Genomic DNA, 18,763 nt, shown 5'->3' with positions numbered 1-18,763 from the left:
CCAGCTACTAGGGAGGCTGAGGCAGGAGAATTGCTTGAACCCAGGAGGCAGAGGTTGCAGTGAGCCAAGATGGCACCACTGCACTCCAGCCTGGAAGACAGTGCGAGGCTCCATCTCAAGAAAAAAGAAAAGAAAAGAAAAGAAAAGCATTATAACGGATGCTCTTTTGAAATCAAGATTATTAACCTCAAAACTTCCAGGAAAACAAAAAAGATATCTATTCGGATAAATATTATCCTTACTTGCCTGAAAATTTTTTTCTTTTTTCTTTTCAGATGAGTAGCTTACAGAGAGAGACATACAATCAAATGTCAGAAATCCTCCCACTCTACAGACACTATAGATATGTGAACCCCATCAGGATCAGAGAATTTTGAAGAGTCAGAGGGAGAAAAAAAACTTCAAAAAATAAACTAAAAGTAGAGAAAAGTAGCTGGGTCTCCACATTTGTAAACACCTACAGTAAGCAGTTCAGTGTAGCTTTGGAATAAGGAATTTAAACATGAGTTAGAATACAGACCATTTTAATCGGTTGTTAACTGGTAGCTTTTCCCTTTAACAAAGAGTAGCTATCTGCCGCACTAGGCTATTCTAGGCCCACCCAGCAATCAGACCAGTTGTCTGGGTTCCCAGGAACACTTCTGAAATTTCTGCTCATAAAGGTCCCTGACCTGTACGCAAGCCGTAACGGAAGAAGACTATTTCCCGAGCCCCTAGGCACTGCCCCACACTGCTCCTCAAGTAACACCAGAGGCAGTCTACTTTCTGTCCTTGCTGAAACACAGAGCAGGACTTGAGGAAAGCCCGTTTTCCAAAGAGAAATTCAGCGATGCGAAGTTGGAATAAAGGGAACTGGTCCTTTCCTAGGATTTCTTTCTCATCATAGCTCCCTGGCATCAAGGAAGGTAGCATTACTTTCTGCTTCTCAGTGACTGATTTTTTCCCGCTATGGAAAAGCTGAACAGGGGTCAAAAGAGAACACATGACACTTAGTCAATAACGAACTGGAAGTATACAGCAAGCACTGCCTAGACTGGCTCTCAAGTTACCCACTCAGAATTTAATGAGAAGATCAGTTCAGGCACCAGACACAAGGAGCTACCCTTGAGTGGGAGCCTGTGTCCCAAACGATCACAGGAAAGAAGAGCTATGTTTGAGATCAGTTACCGCAAGTATCAAGTACATAAGTTTACAAGTCACTTGGCATTTAAGGTCAACACGAGATATGAACATAGGTCTCGGCTGCAGTTAAGGTTTAGAGTCTGGCTAATGAAAGTTCTATGTAAAAAGGTACCTAAATTATACATGAGACCAGCATTAGCCTCTTGACTTCACTAAGTGAAAAGTCTTTATAAAGCACCTATGCATATTTGCAGCACAGCGAACTATCATAGATTAAAGACCCCTTAACAGAGCAAGACACCTATTCTACTTGGACACAACTAGTTTTCAGGGTCAATCCATCAGGCGGTACTCATCCTCTTCTGCTTCTTACGTAACTCAGTGAGGCATCCTCCTAGCACTTCTAAGTGCTAAATATTCAAGGACCATCATCAAACTTCTCCCCAGAATCTGGAAGAAGTGCTGATTTTAAATGTCACCTCTAAATATGAATTTAGGAAGCTGCTTAAATCCCCCAAAGATCAAGGATGGGGTATGATCATCCTTAGAATGAGAGACCCTACCCTAAGGATTGAGAGTCAATGTCTAAAAGGGAGACTATTGTTGTAGAAAAGTAAATGATCATTATTCAACTTTACCTTTCATGGAAACACACAATTTCCTAGCACGAAATGTTTATAAACTTGAGGTAGGCCAGGCGCAGTGGCTCACACCTGTAATCCCAGCACTTTAGGAGGCCGAGGCGGGTGGGTCACCTGAGGTCAGGAGTTCGAGACCAGCCTGACAAACATGGAGAGACACCCCCCACCACCACCACCATCACTAAAAATACAAAATTAGCCGGACATGGTGGCGCATGCCTGCAATCCCAGCTACTCGGGAGGCTGAGGCAGGAGAATTGCTTGAACCTGCTAGGCGGAGGTTGTGGTGAGCCGAGAGATCGTGCCATTGCACTGCAGCCTGGGCAACAAGAGTGAAACTGCGTCTCAAAAAAACAAACAAAACAAAAAACAAAAAACAAAAACCTTGAAGTAAACAAATCAGAACTTTGGAAGCTGACGAAAGCTTTTTCTTCTCAAGCTCTGTGCCCAAGTGGTTCATTGTATCAGCCTCATTTTCTTCAGAATTAACTGAGCCTTCTCCCATTCCTTTCCCAGAATCCTAGAAACAGCCTGGGTCACTGAGGTCCAGGTGTCCTCATTGTGCAGCAACCCAACTCCCAGAGTCACTTTACAAACATTCCGCAGTCTCTGGAATGGGTAAGGCTAAATTGAAGGGTAAGACTGAAGCCTAAGTCCCAGCCTCCACTATGTGTCCCCGATTCCCTGGCCCTTAGCGCCTACTTCTCAGAGGGCAATCGTTTTAGTGTTTCTGTCTGAGCACCCAATAATTCAGAATAAACCCTCAAACATGTTTTGGGAGTCCCCCGCTACGGCTCTGCACACTAGGACCAACATTCTGCCACACCCAACACTTCCTCGGCACAGACAGTCTGGGCAGGGAGGGGCATTTGATTCGGAAAAGCTTAGAGTTTGCAGTCTTTGCTAAGCCGGGTCATGCCCACTCAGGCCATGGGGCAAGCACCATTTCTGTGGGATCAGCAACCAGAGAGCGGCTGCAGCCCGGCCGCAGCTGGTCCTGGTGGAAGAACTCATTCGCGCCCCACAGAGACATCTCCTCCAAGTCCAGCCTCAGCTGATGCTCAAAAGGGGCCGGGCGAGCCAAGTTGTGGGTCCCGGGAGGCGCCCTATGCAGTCCTCAGAAGTCCCTTCGCTCCCCCGCGGCCGAGCTCTGGGGAAGGGTGACCTGGCCCCAACCCCAGTTAGAGAAACTGGAGCGGCCGTCTGGTTTGCTGAGCGAGTCCCTCCGCCTCCCCTCGCAGCGGCACCTGGCAGGACTGGGGTGACCAGACCGCGGCTCTTCACCGGATGGGGCTTACTCCGGGGCCGCAGAGCGCAGCCGGCGGAGGTGCGACGGCGGTGAAGCCCCCGAGGCTCCGCAGAAGGTGGCCCGTGCCGCCCCGGGGACGTGTGTGGGTCTCGGAAGGCGCTGCCAACCTTTCCCGAGCGCCAGCGCCCTCGAGAATCAAAGGCGACCGCCCCGGGCCCGCCGCCCCACACCCGGAGGGCAGAGCACAGGCTGTGGGGCTCTCCGCGCGCGCCCCGGCCTGGTCCCGGGGAGCCGAACCCCTCCGCGCCGCGCCCCAACCAGCGCCCGGGCGCCCTCACCCCTGCCCGGCCGGATCCGCGTCCCCAGCGCCCAGCGCCGCTCACCGCTCGTTGGCTGGCTCCGGACGGCTGCTAACGAGGAGGTGCGAGCGCCGGCGGGGCGGTGGCTCCGAGCCTCAAATACTCCCAGCCCCGCCCGGCCCGCCTCTCCCGAGGCGGGGCGGCTCCCCTGCCCAGCCCGGCCTCTCCCCGGACCATGCTGGGCGAGCCCCGCGCCCGCCTGACACCCCGAGCCGCCGCCGCAGGGGCGACCAGGAAGCTCCTGACGGGCAGAGAGCGGGCTGAGGAGCGCGCCCTCCGCCACCACCGTTCAGTTCCGTGGCGCTCCGGGGGCCTGGGCTGCGGCCGCGTCTCTCCCCCGCCCTCTCCAGAAGAATTCACTGAAGGGAATTCAATTAATAGGTTGCTTTATTTATAGAATACAAAACCAAAAATCTTTTCAATGTCTATTCCCTAGGGAACTGACTACAAATTGACTACTTATTCTAGATCAATAGGCCTAGTCTCAAAACAATTCCCTTATGAAGCCATTAATCAGACAACTCTTTAACACATTTTGCACAGGAAATTCACATTATATATATACCCTCCTTTTAACTTCACCTTATCTTTTTGTTGGAAGAAAGAGATAAGTATTATTATCTCATTTTTACTCTCAGGGAGCTGTAGTCTGAATGTTTATATCCCGCCAAAGTTCCTATGTTGAAATCCTAACCCTCGTGGTGATTTATTAGGAGGTGGAGGCCTTGGGAAGTGATTAGGTCCTAGGGGCAGGGTCCTTATGAGTGAAATCGGTGCCCTAATAAAAGAGGCGGGAGAGAGACCCCTCGCCACTTCCACCATGTGAAGACACAGCCAGAAGGCGCCCTCTGTGAACCAGAAAGCAGGCCCTCACCAGACACCAAATCTGCTGGCCTGGATCTTGGATTTCCCGACCTTCAGAACTGTGGGAAATAAATGTGTATTGTCTGTGAGCTACCCAGTTTATGATATTTTGTTACGGAAGCCCAAACAGACTAAAAGAGAAAACGATTTACTTATCCAAGCTCACTCATGTCTAGGAACAAAATCCAGAAATCCTGACTCTTACACTTTATCTGGAAAAGCACCAGGCCAAAGAATCCTTGCAGGTCAGAACAAGGATCTCTGAGGAAAAAAAAAAAAAATTAAGGGGGGTACGGGAAGAATCTTTGCAGGGACCGGCTCATGTAACCTATGGAGAAAACCAGTTGTCATCTGGTTCCTAAATAATTCCTGTAGCCCTTATAGTAACCAATTAATAACATAAAGATAAATTATTTCCTGCAGTTTTTCAGCTTAGGGATATGTTCCTGTAAGGGACTCACTTCATGGAATAGAGAAGCTGTCTTGGCATTCTCTAGGATAAATTTGAAAGTGTTTTAGTGGCTGGCACTGTTCCTGCAACATTGCTCCCTCTAGGCTTGCACATAGAAGTCACAGTGTGGCTGGGGATTATTTAATGAAAATGTGAACTCTTATCTGAAGACGTAGCCTGGCAACCAGTTTATTCGAATGGATCACCATAGCAAATGACTAACCTCTGGGTAGTAAAAAGGTGTCACCCACAGGAATGCCCTTGATCTCCAAGGAAAATGCTATAAATCTTAAGACTTTGAGTCATGAGGCCTCATGGCCAGGCGTGGTACTCTTAGAGGGTTAGCCATTGGTAATAAAAAAAAGTAGATAGCCAAATGAATTGCTATGGAGGCAAGGGAAGAATCACACTCTTGCCTTTTCTTCTGGTCATTTCGGAGATAGACAAAGTTCATGCCCTGGCTACTTAGGGGGCTTGCTTACACCTGATTGTATGATCAGACATCCTTTTGGCTTCACTTCCTTACTTGTGCATCTCCATGAATACTTTGGTGCCAACTTCATGCCCCATAAAGCTAACAAAAGGATCCTGATATGATCAAGGTATGCCTGGGAATTTATAATTTGCACACATGCAATAAATGGCTCTTTATTACCCAATCCAAAGTCATATACCTCTTCTAAGATAAGCGTAAAAAGGAACCTAATAAAATCAATTAAAATATCATTGAGTAACTTCTATGTACAGATCACTGTGTTATTTGAAATAAGGCACAAGACAGTGTTAGCCCTCAAACAAATAGGCTGGCTGGTTTCTACTGATGCAGATTGTAAGCCCCTGATAAAAGCAAGGGTTCTAAGAGAGGCATCTCTACAGGAGGGAAAGGAGGAACCTTGAGAAAGCAGGCGGCAGTCCAGAAGGTCAGGAGGGAAACTGGGTAAGAACTTCAGTTAGAGCCAGAAGAGTAGGAGATGAAGATGAGAACAAAAAGGGAAAGTCTTTAAGGATGAGCAGAAAAGAGAAAGAAAGACAGTAACTGGAGGAGAAAACAGAGCCTATATATACATATATATATATATATATATTTGTTGTTTTTTTTTTTTTGAGACGGAGTTTCGCTCTTGTTGCTCAGGCTGGAGTGCAGTGGCGCAATCTCAACTCACCTCTACCTCCGCCTCCTGGGTTCAAACGATGCTCCTGCCTCAGCCTCCCGAGTAGCTGGGATTACAGGTGTGCGCCACCACACCCGGCCAATTTTGTATTTTCAGTAGAGACGGGGTTTCTCCATGTTGGTCAGGCTGGTCTCCAACTCCCGATCTCAGGTGATCCACCTGCCTCAGCCTCCCAAAGTGCTGGGATTATAGGCGTGAGCCACCATACCTGGCAGCAGAGCCAATTTTTTAAAGTCACCTTTTAAATAGGAAAATAGAACCAGAGAGAAAGGAAAGAAAGAGGAGAATAGAAGAATTATGAAAATATAAAAAGTGAGTGAAACTGGAACAAGCCAGAAAAGAGGAGAGAAATTTCCCAGAAATTAGCACTACAGTGGGCCAAATAGGGAAAGAATGTCTCACAAAAGCTGAAGTTCTTATGAAATGTAAACAAAAATATTGATATTAAGTCTTGTAGACAGCAGAATACAGGAAGAGCCAGAAAAGAGCAAACAGCAGCTTTTCAGTTTTCACATTTGGACCCTGGGGAGCCCAGGCAAGTTTGGCAATTCTGTGTCTACGTGATGTTAATGCATCTGGGTGACAAGTGAAAAGTTGAGTCAGGCCTCAGGGCATTTGGTCTTTCTGGTGTCAGCAACTGGATTCTGGGTGGCTGGCAGACTCAGGGACTGAAAGAGAGGCTGAGTGTTCTGGGGAACCATTTATGTCTTGAAGACAAAGCAATTTCCAATTCCAGAATGAAATGACTGTAGCTGTCCGCTGTTTCTAGTCCCAGTTATCTGCATGTACTTACTCATATCCAAGGCCTTTAGTGGGGACCTAATATATGCCTCAACTATTTTGCAAAATCCACCCCTTCTAGCTCGCTGAATGAACAGGCTCACCAAAACCTGGTCAACAAATGTAATAGGGTTGGTGGCAGTAATGTGCCCAATGATGGTTTATGAGGTCTTACCAACTGGGTTGCAACTAGAGCCCCTTGGGAACAGAGTGAGAGCCAGAACCTGCTTAGAAGGGAGTCAGCCCCTCCTGCCTTGGATGGGCAGGCCAACAGCATCAGGGAGAAGAGGTGTCCCAGGTGCCACCGCAGGTGCAAAGCCCCTTCTCCAGCCCTGCCTCAGCCCTGGCCACCTCAGCCTAACCTTCCTTATTTGTCCCTCAAGTCTAACCCAGGCCTGTCTTCAGCACTAGCCACCACCACACCCACATTCCTACCAGTCACTTCTCCTGTCTACAGACAGAAAGTGGCTGCTGCCACCACTACTGCCCTTATTGCGGCCACACCCAGGGCTATGCTCTTAACCACGCTGCCTGATCTTAACCACCTGCCTCCTGAGGAAATATAAAACCAGGGAAAGGGATAGAGAGTGTGCAAGCTTGCTAAGGCTGCTGTAACAAAACACCAGGAACTGAGTGACTTAAATAACAGAAATTTATTTTCTCCCAATTCTGGAGGCCAGAAATCCAAGATCAGATGTTGGGAGGGTAGGTTTCTTCTGAGGCCTCTCTCCTTGGCTGGTATGTCTCTCTACGTCTTCACATGGTCTTTCTTACATTCCTGTCTGTGTCCTAATCTCCTCTTGTTAGAAGGACACATTCGTATTAGATTAAGACCTCATTTGAACTTAATTGCCCCCTTAAAGGCCCTATCTCCAAATACAGTCACATTCTGGGTGCCCGGGGCTAGGATGGTACCGATATGAATTTTTTTGCAAAGAGAGAGGGACACAATTCATTCCATATCAGAAAAGGACAGAGGAGGAGCCGATTGGCAGTTCAGCAAGTGTGGTCAGCAGAGATTTCTCCAAGGAGGTGATATTTGAGCTGAGACCTAAACAAGGAGTAGGGGCAGGCTTGTAGAGATCTGAGAAAGTGGGAACGGCAAGAATAACACTGTGAGTGGCAACAGGGACCGGTGCCAGCATAGGGACCCATGGGGCACCTCCTGTCCACTCCTCTCAGAATCCCCTCCCTGCCATCCTCATAAAGTGGCCCAGCAGCCAAGCTAGCACTTCATGACTTCTCACCTTAAATGGAGTTGGGAGAATTGTGGAGACCTAACTGGGGGCTGAGGGAAGTGGAGAATTGGGTTGGTGGGATCAAGAGAAAGCAAAAAGAGAAAGCAGACCAGGCGCGGTGGCTCACACCTGTAATCCCAGCACTTTGGGAGGTGGAGATGGGTGGATCACTTGAGGTCAGGAGTTCGAGAACAGCCTGGACAACAAGGTGAAACCTCATCTCTACTAAAAATACAAAAATTAACCAGGCATGGTGGCAGGTACCTGTAGTTCCAGCTACTCGGGAGGCTGAGGCAGGAGAATCATTTGTGCCAGGGAGGCAGAGGCTTCAGTGAGCCAAGATTGTGCTACTGCACTGCAGCCTGGGCAACAGAGTGAGACTCTGTCTAAAAAAAAAAAAAAGGCAGATAAGCTGTAAGTCTGCCTTTCTTCATGGTCCAGGACACATAGCCCTCTTGCGTAAATAACACAATCTTCCTGCTCCCAGCTATCTCCAGACCCTCAGCTGATAGAAAGAATGCAAGTTAGCTCACTGCAACTTTGACATCATCAGTACTGCACAAAACCCTCTTCAGCACACAGCACGAGCTCCATCCTATAAAATCCCCAGCAAGCCTTTGTCTCCTTTCATTCAGCTTCTCTTTTGCCAGCCTGCCCATTGCTTCCTTGCAACATATTTTTATACTTTCTCTAATAAATCTGCCTTTCTTTACCTACAACTGTCTTGATAAATTCCTTTTACCCTCACGCCACTGCCCCCTGATAGTCACGGCTCACCTGCAACGAGAATAAAAAGGAACTCCTAATGCAGCTGAGTATTTGGTTTCTCTCGCCTGAAAGCTTGAGTCTGGGCCCCTGACGGATTGTGAGTCAGTTGGTATGTGTGGCGGCATCTGCAGCATGTCAGCCTGGGAGCCATGCACATTCTGCCATGAGAAAGGAAGGGTAGAGAAAGCCGGTCTGCAGAGGTAAGTTGAGAAGCTGTATAGAGGGAAGGGACACGACAGAGAGAGTCCTGCAGTATTTAAATTCCTGAGGCCTGGTCTCATATCTGCATTTGGATTTTGTGTATTGCTCTTGCCCCCACACCCTTCCTCTTTTTTCCTCAGATTCTAAATCCAAGGAATCCAACCCCAACTTGCTCCAACACTTTTTTTTTTTTTTTTTTTGAGACAGGGTCTCACTCTGCTGCCCAGGCTGGAGTGCAGTGGCACGATCATGGCTCACTGCAGCCTTGACCTCCTGGGCTCAAGTGAATCTCCCATCTCTGCCTCCCAAGTAGCTGGAACTACAGGCACGTGCCACCATGCCGGGTTAATTTTTGTATTTTTTGTATTTTTTTTTTTTTTTGAGACGGAGTCTCACTCTGTCACCGGGGCTGGAGTGCAGTGGTTGGATCTCAGCTCACTGCAAGCTCCGCCTCCCGGGTTTACGCCATTCTCCTGCCTCAGCCTCCGGAGTAGCTGGGACTACAGGCGCCTGCCACCTCGCCCGGCTAGATTTTTGTATTTTTTTAATAGAGACAGGGTTTCACCGTGTTAGCCAGGATGGTCTCGATCTCCTGACCTCGTGATCCGCCCATCTCGGCCTCCCAAAGTGCTGGGATTACAGGCTTGAGCCACCGCGCCCAGCTAATTTTTGTATTTTTTGTAGAGATGAGGTTTCGCCATGTTGTCCAGGCTGGTCTTGAACTCCTGGGCTCAAGTAATCCATCCACCTCAGCTCCCAAAGTGCTGGGACTACAGGTGTGAGCCACCGCGTCCGGCCCACCTCCCTTTTTCACATCCTTTTTCTGCTCAGGCTTGCTGACGCTAATCTCTGTCACTTGGCACCAAGGAGCCCTCATACAGAATATAGACCCGAATGGGGCCTCACTGGAGGCCACCTGACTGTGGAGGGCTGGGTCCTGTGTTTGTGCTGGTGGAGACATGAGCCAGAGAGAGGTGGCTTTCAGTGTTGTCACCATGGTTACTGCTGTTTGACTCATGTTGTAGTATTTCCCCACTGAATCCCACACTGCCCACCCACTGAATCCCACACTGTCCACCCACTGAATCCCACACTGCCGGCTTACAACTCAGGGGAAGTCTTTCCTGGGAAGCTGGGGTTGGCCCGCACCTTCCCTGTGAGGCAGCGCATCTGGCCCACTGTCAGTTCAGATTTGCCTGGATCCACCATGTTCTGGCCTCCACCTGTGCCATTCTCCAGGACTGTCATCCTGCCCCTCTGCAGATTCTGTCCTCCTCTTTTCTCTACACCAAAGTCATACTCTTTTTCTCCTGAAGAACATTAGACTTGCTTACGTGGGTTTCCCCCAGACTTTTACTAAAACTGCAATAGTCAAAATCCTCTCTGGGCACTGCCGGCCTGTTATGTTACAGAGAGCAGAGGGAGGAGGCCAGGGTCGCTATTGATGAGCATCGCCTGCAATGGAGTGGGAGGGTTCACAGCGCAAACTGATCCATGGGGCTTGCCAGGGCTGTGGCAGGGTGGGGTGGAACAGGACTGACAGGCTCCTATTTCTTCCAGATCTGCACAGTGGCAACGTGCCATGCATGTTTTCAATATGTCTGCTAGCCAGCAACCATAAATATCTCTGTGGAATGAGCTGGGGAGATCTGGTTTGTGCAGAAAATCAGGGAACATGGAGGAGGATTTGCCCCTCTCTACACTTTTGAAGGGCGTGCCACGTGCTTCTGCCAAGGGCAGAACCAAGGTTGCAAACCTCACAGAGAAGTTAGACGTTTAGTTAAGTCTGGCTGTTTACTATAAACTGTGGAAATCTATTGACTACAGATGCACAATCTAAATCATATCAAGAGCATGAAGCAGCAAATGGTGGCAGGTAGTTTTCAGAAAAGAGCTAATTCTTTCTCATCCAGGTTGCAAGTCAGAGCTCTCCAAATGCCTCGTTATCATTAGCAGCAATCATGAAATCCTCAGCACTGCTGGCCCGTGGTGCCATTGTGAGTAAAGGTCAGAGATCTTACAATCAAGTAAGAAGTTCCTGTTTGTTCTATACCTAGCATAGAATTACAGGTGGGGGAGGAACTAGGTCATAAAAAGTACAATTTATGTTTATAGAGATGAGAATGAGCACAATTGCATTTTAGTTAACGAAAGCTCTTTCTAGGGGCAAAGGAAAAGTCAGAGCTGGGTAACTGATTACTGGAGATGTAAGAAAGAATTTACCTGCCATGGAGATAGTATTCCAGGAGGTAAACTTTTGTTTATTATCTCACTTAAGAGATAAACAAGTTTCCACTATAACCATTATTAGCACCTAGTGCTCCTTCTGCCTCTGCTGCCAATTCATTCATTCATTCATTCAGTTATTTATCATGTCATCATTCACACATTATCATATCTACTGTCCTCCAGACTTCTACTCTGGTAGAAGTAGAGGACACAGGCTGGGCGCGGTGGCTTATGCCTATAATCCCAGCATTTTGGGAGGCTGAGGCGGGCAGATCACGAGGTCAGGAGTTCGAGACCAGCCTGGCCAACATGGTGAAACCCCGTCTCTACTAAAAATACAAAAAAAAATAGCCAGGTGTGGTGACAAGTGCCTGTAGTCCCAGTTACTAGGGAGACTGAGGCAGGAGAATCCCTTGAACCTGGGAGGCAGAGTTTGCAGTGAGCCAAGACCGTGCCACTGCACTCTAGCCTGGCAACAGAGTGAGACTCCGTCTCAAAAAAGAAAAAAAAAGAAGTAGAGGACACAAAAGTAGGAAAGACATGTTCCCTGCCCTCGAGGATCCCCCAACTGTTGGATCAGACACACACATGAACAACTAACCCCAGTGCAATGCAGTAACTGCTGCAGTAGAGGAATATGATCCCTGCTAGAGAAGGACAACACAAGGAACACTTCATTCTTCCTAGGCGTGAGGAAAGGTGGGGCAGGGCCATGGAAACAGCCTGACCAAAGCCAATGAGGATTAGGGTGCGGGTGTGGTAGCAATAAGACTGAACATTGACATTGGGTTTATCATATGCCCGCAGATATTCTGGGCATTTTCTATACTTTAACTCATTTAATGCTCACAACAACCCTATGAGGTAGACATTTTCATTTTGCTGCTGAGAAAACAGAGGCACAGAGAGTCAAATAACTTAATCAGAGTCACACAACTGGTAAGTGTAAGATTTAGGGTTTGAAACCAGGCAGGAAGGCCTCGAGTCCATGATGTGAACCATGATGCTCTACTACCTGATCCGGGAGCACACGGGACATATGGAGGAAGGGAGGGGTGCTGTAGTCAGATTCACAATGGCCTTTAATGCCATGTACTTTAACCTAGTATGATAAATTTGCTCTAGGGGAATAATGCAAGGGCTGGATGGGTGCACGGGAAGAGAGACAGAAAGGAGGAGACCAAGAGAGGTTATTGCAACACTCTAAGAGAGAACCCAGGGCAGTGGAGATGGGACCTAGAGGAGCTTATTTGCTTTCTGGTGAAGTTCACAGCCAGATGGCAAATACCTGGCATGCCTTCTACCACCCAAGACAGATGTTGATAACAAATCACACTACTTTTTCTTGCTGAGGTCAGATGCTGCCTCAGAATCTTTCCCAACACAGTGCTCCAGGCAGCCACTGCCAATCAGTCACAGCTGGTACATTAGATGAAACCTATTTGTCATCTCTCATTGTGATAGACATTTTCGGGTGGACACGATGGCAGATAGAATGTCCCAATAAGGTGAAAAAAAAATGTAGTCACAGATACCTTGGAGGTTTCTGCCGTGGGTCCCTCAATGGAAAGCCATGCTGTGGATGGTGATGGAGAACAGAGAAATAGTGGGTTGGGAGGGAAAACCATGAGGCTTGTTTTGCACATCTTCAGTTCTGAAGTCCAACAGGGCATTCAAGTATAAAGGCTGACATGAAAATATGGGTCTGGCCGGGCGCGGTGGCTCAAGCCTGTAATCCCAGCACTTTGGGAGGCCGAGACGGGCGGATCACGAGGTCAGGAGATCAAGACCATCCTGGCGAACACGGTGAAACCCCGTCTCTACTAAAAAACACAAAAAGCTAGCCGGGCGAGGTGGCGGGCGTCTGTAGTCCCAGCTACTCGGGAGGCTGAGGCAGGAGAATGGTGGGAACCCGGGAGGCGGAGCTTGCAGTGAGCTGAGATCCGGCCACAGCACTCCAGCCTGGGCGACAGAGCCAGACTCCGTCTCAAAAAAAAAAAAGAAGGAGACACTAGAAGTCATGTGACAGGATTTCTGAAGCTCAGTAATTAATAATAGACAGGTACTTCCATTATAATTTTCTCTTCTTTCAATAGCTAACACCCAAGATAAACACAAAGTAACTCGCCATAATTTCTAGCATTTCTCCTGGGGGGTGGAAGCTTCCTAAGATAAACATGTTAAGAGATGTGCTACTTTTTCAAATGCAAGTGTGATCTGGTCTGAAGAAAAAAATGTTCCTTCCACTTGTGTCTTTTTTCCCCTTTAGACTTAAAATTTTTAAAAATTTTTTTCCTTTGCTACAAGCCCATGAGGAAACAAAATAACATAGCTGTGTGCCAGAAAACACAATAGCAACAGCTACATCATCACATTCATGTATCTTTGTAATTAAGATGAAATTGATATGAAAAAAGTATCTTTATTCCTTTAGCAATATTAGAGACTCTATGTTATTTTGCCTGCTCCTTCTCATCTGCTTTTTCTGACGGGTAGGCATTTTTACACATGAAGAATTTCTGGGTTACTGAGTTCTTTAGCGAGCTCTAACTGCGTCACTCCCTGTTCCTCAGCATCTCTTCACATTTTCAACTGTCTGTGAACGCTGGGGTAGGAATCAGTCCACCACCAAGGATTCAGAACAGGCCACAGGGCTCAGATCTTCCACTTCCAGAAGAAATGGAAGCCCTTTTCTTCTTCAGTGTTGTCAGGGAAATGCTAACTCCTTAACTCTCTCAAAACAAATTTGAAATTCTTAGAGAAAAGGTCTTAGTAAGGAAATCCAGCAAGGTTTTGCCTCAGACATCAGTTGGCCTTATGGGAGGCCCCAGTTTGGGTCCCCTCAAAATTCCAAGCTGTAGAAGAAGCAGATTCCAAAGAAATGAGTCCCTCAGGTCCATTGTTTTCTAAAACCAAAATCTGGTAAATGTATTTGTATTGTGGTCTCTTTGTTGTTTTAAAAAAAGGGCGCTGGCCGTTCCTCATATTATCACAATGAAAATCAAATCATGTGCTTCTGTGTTTGGACATCACGGCACCTCCTAATCCTGACTCTGTGGCTTTAGAGGAGTTTCTCACGTGTCCAAGCAAAAGAGGCTCCCTGGGGAATCCCTTCTTTTCCTATTGCTGCAGATGAGCACGTCCAAGCATATACATAGAGGGTGTTCCCCACAATTCTAACGCATGTGGGGAAACCATAGATAGAACTCAAGCCAAATAGCATGGTTTACTGTCGGCTGGGTAGGAAGGACTTTCCCAACCCAGAAGAGTTGCTTCAGACCAGAACAGAGTCCTGCATCTGAGTGTGAGCCTCTCAGGGCAGATCAAAGCTCCAGGCTCAATTTGAAGTCAAAGGGAGTCTCCTCTGTGGTTGCGCAGGAAGGGGATAGTCTGGCATTAGTCTAAGACATACGCAATAAGCCACAGTTCAGCCCTCTGACCATCATGACATGGCAGGGGAGATGATGGGGGATGGGGACAAGGGACCAGCCATGGGTGGGGATAGATCCAGTCACCAGACTCATAAAGGGCCTCAAATACCGGCTTTTGAGCTATCTGCAAGTGAGGTTATGAACTCAGATACACAGGTATACCTATAAGAGGGAAAGGCAATATTCATTATACAGTTTTAATTTTTAAAATAAACGTTAAAAGGTACCACAATTTTAAAATGTTGTTTCGCCATTTGTACTTCAAAAAAAAATTTTTTTTGAGATGGCCCAGGCTGAAGTACAGTAGTCTGATCTTGGCTCACTGCAACCTCTGCCTCCCAGGTTCAAGTGGTTCTCCTGCCTCAGCCTCCCGAGTAGCTGGGATTGCAGGCATGTGCCATCATGCCCGGCTATTTTTTTTTAATTTTTATTTTTAGTAGAGATGGCGTTTCACCATGTTGACCAGGCTGGTCTTGAACTCCTGACTTCAAGTGATCCACCCGCCCCAGCCTCCCAAAGTGCTGGCAGTATAGGCATGAGCTACCGTGCCTGGCCCATTTGTACTTTTTCTTTTTTTGGTATACGATTTGCCTCAAAAGTGGAACGGGCCAGCCTTCCCTCTGCTTCTGTGTTAGCAAAGGAGCTTCTAGTGAGTGTGAATGAATAAGCAGGACTCATGGATTCTGACTAACCCATGCTCACGGAGAAATTACCAAGGGAAAGTGTTTTACACCCTTTTCCTGGCAGTCAAATGTTCCCTGTTCACCCCAACAGTTTGCTGCTCCAAACAGACCCCAGCCAGCTTCCCCCACCTGTGTCAGGGCTGCTGAAATGACAGTGGGAGCCACATAGATGCAGCAGCTCCAGCCCAGGACTCAGCTTCCTCGTGACACTGCTCCTTGAGTGGACGCACTCAGCAATTGAGTCCCTTGACATGTTGGTGAGAGGGACCGGAACGTTTATGGCGTATCTGGAAGACGGTATATGAAAAGAAAAATAATAGTGCTGGTTTTGTAACCATGGGACCGGCTCAAAGCAATTAACCATTGCCTAAGTTGTTACAGCCTCAGCTGAACAGCTGTTAGGGTGTTCAGCCTCACCTTTGACTATGTCACACAGACAAAATTGCCCTGGTACGTGCCATGGGATGAGTTTAACCTCTTCATTTTTAGCACCGCCAGCATAGCAGACTGGCTGCCATGGGGGACTGGGCCTAGTTAGAAATGCCACAGAAGTTTGACCCAACCACCCAGATCCTGGCAATCGAGTTGAATGTTGCCCTGTGTCCTTGCCAGTCAATTGGTGATAAGGTTTTTTCTTATCTCAGAAGCCATTGCCATAGTATTGGCTTCTCCAGCCCTTGCTTGGTAACAGTTTCTTCTGCACCAGAGGGAAGCAAGTCTCATGACTATTCATAGGAAATGTTTCACCACAGCGCTGAGTTCTCACTGCTCCTCAAGGGCTTTGGGATGAAAGATGACAGCACAGTAACGCTGCTGCCTTGCCAGCTCACACCGGCACCAGTTGTTGAAGCTGCATATCAAAGCTTTCATCTAGAAATGCATTTAGGTTAATGAAATCAGAATGTTAACATAATCGGCCACAGAGCTCTAGTATTTAGAAGACAATTCAGGCCCAGGACACGAAAAATGTCACCCATGAAGGCAAAGAAGCAAACAGTGTTATCCATGGGATGATAACGATGATAATCCCTTTGCAATTCTACCCAACAAAAACCTGTCAAGACCTGCTCTGTGCAAGCACTGTGCTAGGTCCCAGGAGAGAGAATTTGCATCTGTCCCTTAGAGACCTTAGTGGTAATTTGGCATCATTCAGAGTTTAGGTTTTGGTGCCAGATGGATGACAAGCAATGGGTTCCCTAGAGTACTTTCTTCTTCTTCTTCTTTTTTTTTTTTTTATTATACTTTAAGTTATAGGGTACATGTGCACAACGTACAGGTTTGTTACATATTTATACATGTGCCATGTTAGTTTGCTGCACCCATTAATTCGTCATTTGCATTAGGTATTTCTCCTAATGCTATCCCTCCCCCGTCCCCTGCCCCCTTTAGAGTGCTTTCTAGGGAACCTGTCACAGCAGGAACACATTTTATTTGCTGTCAGAAGCTCAGCTCTCATCAGCCCTCCCAGGGATGGCCTCCTGCTCCCAAGTCCCAGTCCCTGGCTGTGTCCCTGCACTGTGTTCCAGCCAGGCACTCACTGCTCAAGCCTGTCTCTTTTACCTTGACACAGTGTCCCTCCTGCTTTCCAGCACGCTCAGCTGTAGCCAAAGCTCCCAGATGCTGCTTGCCTGGATTTCTAGGATTCATCTGTGGTTTGGCCTGAAACTAATTATATCCAGGCTGTGTCCATTTTACTACTGAAGTAAACTCAGCTGTCCCCAGCTCCAGGTAAATCAGCCTTCAACTTCACCATGTTTTTTTGTTTTTGTTTTTGTTTTGAGACAGGGTCTCACCCTGTCGCCCAGGCTGCAGTGCAGTGGTGTGATCTCGGCTCACGGCAAACTCTGCCTCCCCAGTTCAAGCAATTCTCCTGCCTCAGCCTCCCAAGTAACTGGGATTACAGGCACCCACCACCACACCAAGCTAATTTTTGTATTTTTAGTAGAGACAGGGTTTCACCACATTGGCCAGGCTGGTCTCAAACTCCTGACTTCAAATGATCCACCCACCTCAGCCTCCCAAAGTGCTGGGATTACAGGCATGAGCCACCAACCCTGGCTCAACCTCACCTTTGAACATGTCACACCTGCCCAGAAGCTAGCCCTGACTCCCTATGACTTCAATTTAAGATAAAATCTCAGCCTGAGGCTCTTGGTTTGGTGTGATCTAGCCCAGCCCATCTCAGGTAACATGCCAGCCTTCGTGTCTCCAGCCTCAGTGCTAATTTCATTCCTCAAGTAAGTTTCTTCCTGTGTCCTTTGCTCTTGTTGGACTTTGTTGGGATTTCGACACAGGAAGATAGAGGGAGATGGAGGACAATGACTAAAGGGAACAACATGAACACAGGTAAAGACATGAGAATGCACAGACACCAGAGAGGAGATGTGTTTGGTCATTGATATTGGGTCCTTAAAATCCCAGAGTCAGAGCTCTTATAGATAAAGGAAACTAAACGGACCATCTGGGCTACCCCTGGCTTCCAGCCTAGGGAAGTATTTTTATTCCCATGCAACATATTAGACCACTAAGATCCCAACAGGTTAAATGGCATAATTGGAGGTAGGGAGAGAAATGTTTAGACAGACAGCTTAGGGTCATCCTATACAAGACCTTTAATGCCAGGTTAAACTTGTACTCAATTCAGTGGATGCTAAAGATAATTGAAAGCTTTCCCTGGAGCAGTGACATAATCGGAGCTATGCTTTGGGGCAGTGTTTTCAAACTGTGGGATATGACCCGTTATTGAGCCACAAAGTCAATTTAGTGGATCCTGAATAAAACAGAATGCAGAATTGCTTTGTGAGTTTTGTGTGTGTGTATTGGGTTGTAAGGTAAAACATACTTCTTGGCTGGGAACAGTGGCTCATATCTGTAATCCCGGCACTTTGGGAGGATCCCTTGAGTTCAGGAGTTTGAGATCAGCCTGGGCAACATAGCAAGACCTCATCTCTACTAAAAATAAAAATTAAAAATTAGCCGGGTGTGGTGGTACACATCTCTAGTCCCAGCAACTGGGGGGGATCACTTGGGCCTGGGAGGTCAAGGCTGCAGTGAGCTGTGATTGTGAGCCATGATCATGCCACTGCACTCCATCCTAGGCAACAGAGCAAGACCCTGTCTCAAGTATATGTATATATTTCTTATTATGAGTCATGGTCAAAAAAGCTTGACAGCCACAGTTTTAGCCAGGCTTGGTGGTCCATGCCTATAAGTCCCAGCACGTTGGGAGGCCAAGGTGGGCAGATCACTTGAGCTCAGGAATTCCAGAACAGCCTGAACAACATGGCAAAATCCTGTCTCTACAAAAAATTAGCCGGGCATGGTGGTGTGTGCCTGTAGTCCCAGCTACTTGGGAGGCTGAGTCTGGAGAATGGCTTGAGCCTGGGAGGTCGAGGCTGCGGTGAGCCGTGCCACTGCACCCCAGCCCAGGTGACAGAGCGAGACCTTGTCTAAAAAAGTCTCAAAAAAGAAAAAGAAAGAAACAAGAAAGCCCCAGCTTTAGAGAGATTCATCTGAATGAGGGTGTAGAAGAGCCTGGGGGTTGAGTTAGGAGACTCCTGTCACAGCCCAAGCGG

At 47.5% G+C, this 18,763-nt stretch overlaps 1 protein-coding gene across 1 annotated transcript in view; it reads right to left on the bottom strand.

Annotated features, from left to right (window-relative positions):
* Positions 1 to 2,788, bottom strand: part of LGALS3 (lectin, galactoside-binding, soluble, 3) — a 15,481-nt gene extending 12,693 nt beyond the window's left edge. The window contains exon 1 of the mRNA XM_011961855.1: positions 2,774 to 2,788. The gene's annotated coding sequence lies outside the window, so the exon portion shown is untranslated. The remainder of the gene's footprint in view (positions 1 to 2,773) is intronic.
* Positions 2,789 to 18,763: the final 15,975 nt, after the last annotated feature.

The sequence above is a fragment of the Colobus angolensis genome, unplaced genomic scaffold, assembly GCF_000951035.1.
Source record: "Colobus angolensis palliatus isolate OR3802 unplaced genomic scaffold, Cang.pa_1.0 Scaffold57, whole genome shotgun sequence".
In the NCBI taxonomy this organism is placed as follows: domain Eukaryota; kingdom Metazoa; phylum Chordata; class Mammalia; order Primates; family Cercopithecidae; genus Colobus; species Colobus angolensis.
Note: the sequence above shows the minus strand (reverse complement) of the source record. Positions and strands in the feature narration are given on the sequence as shown.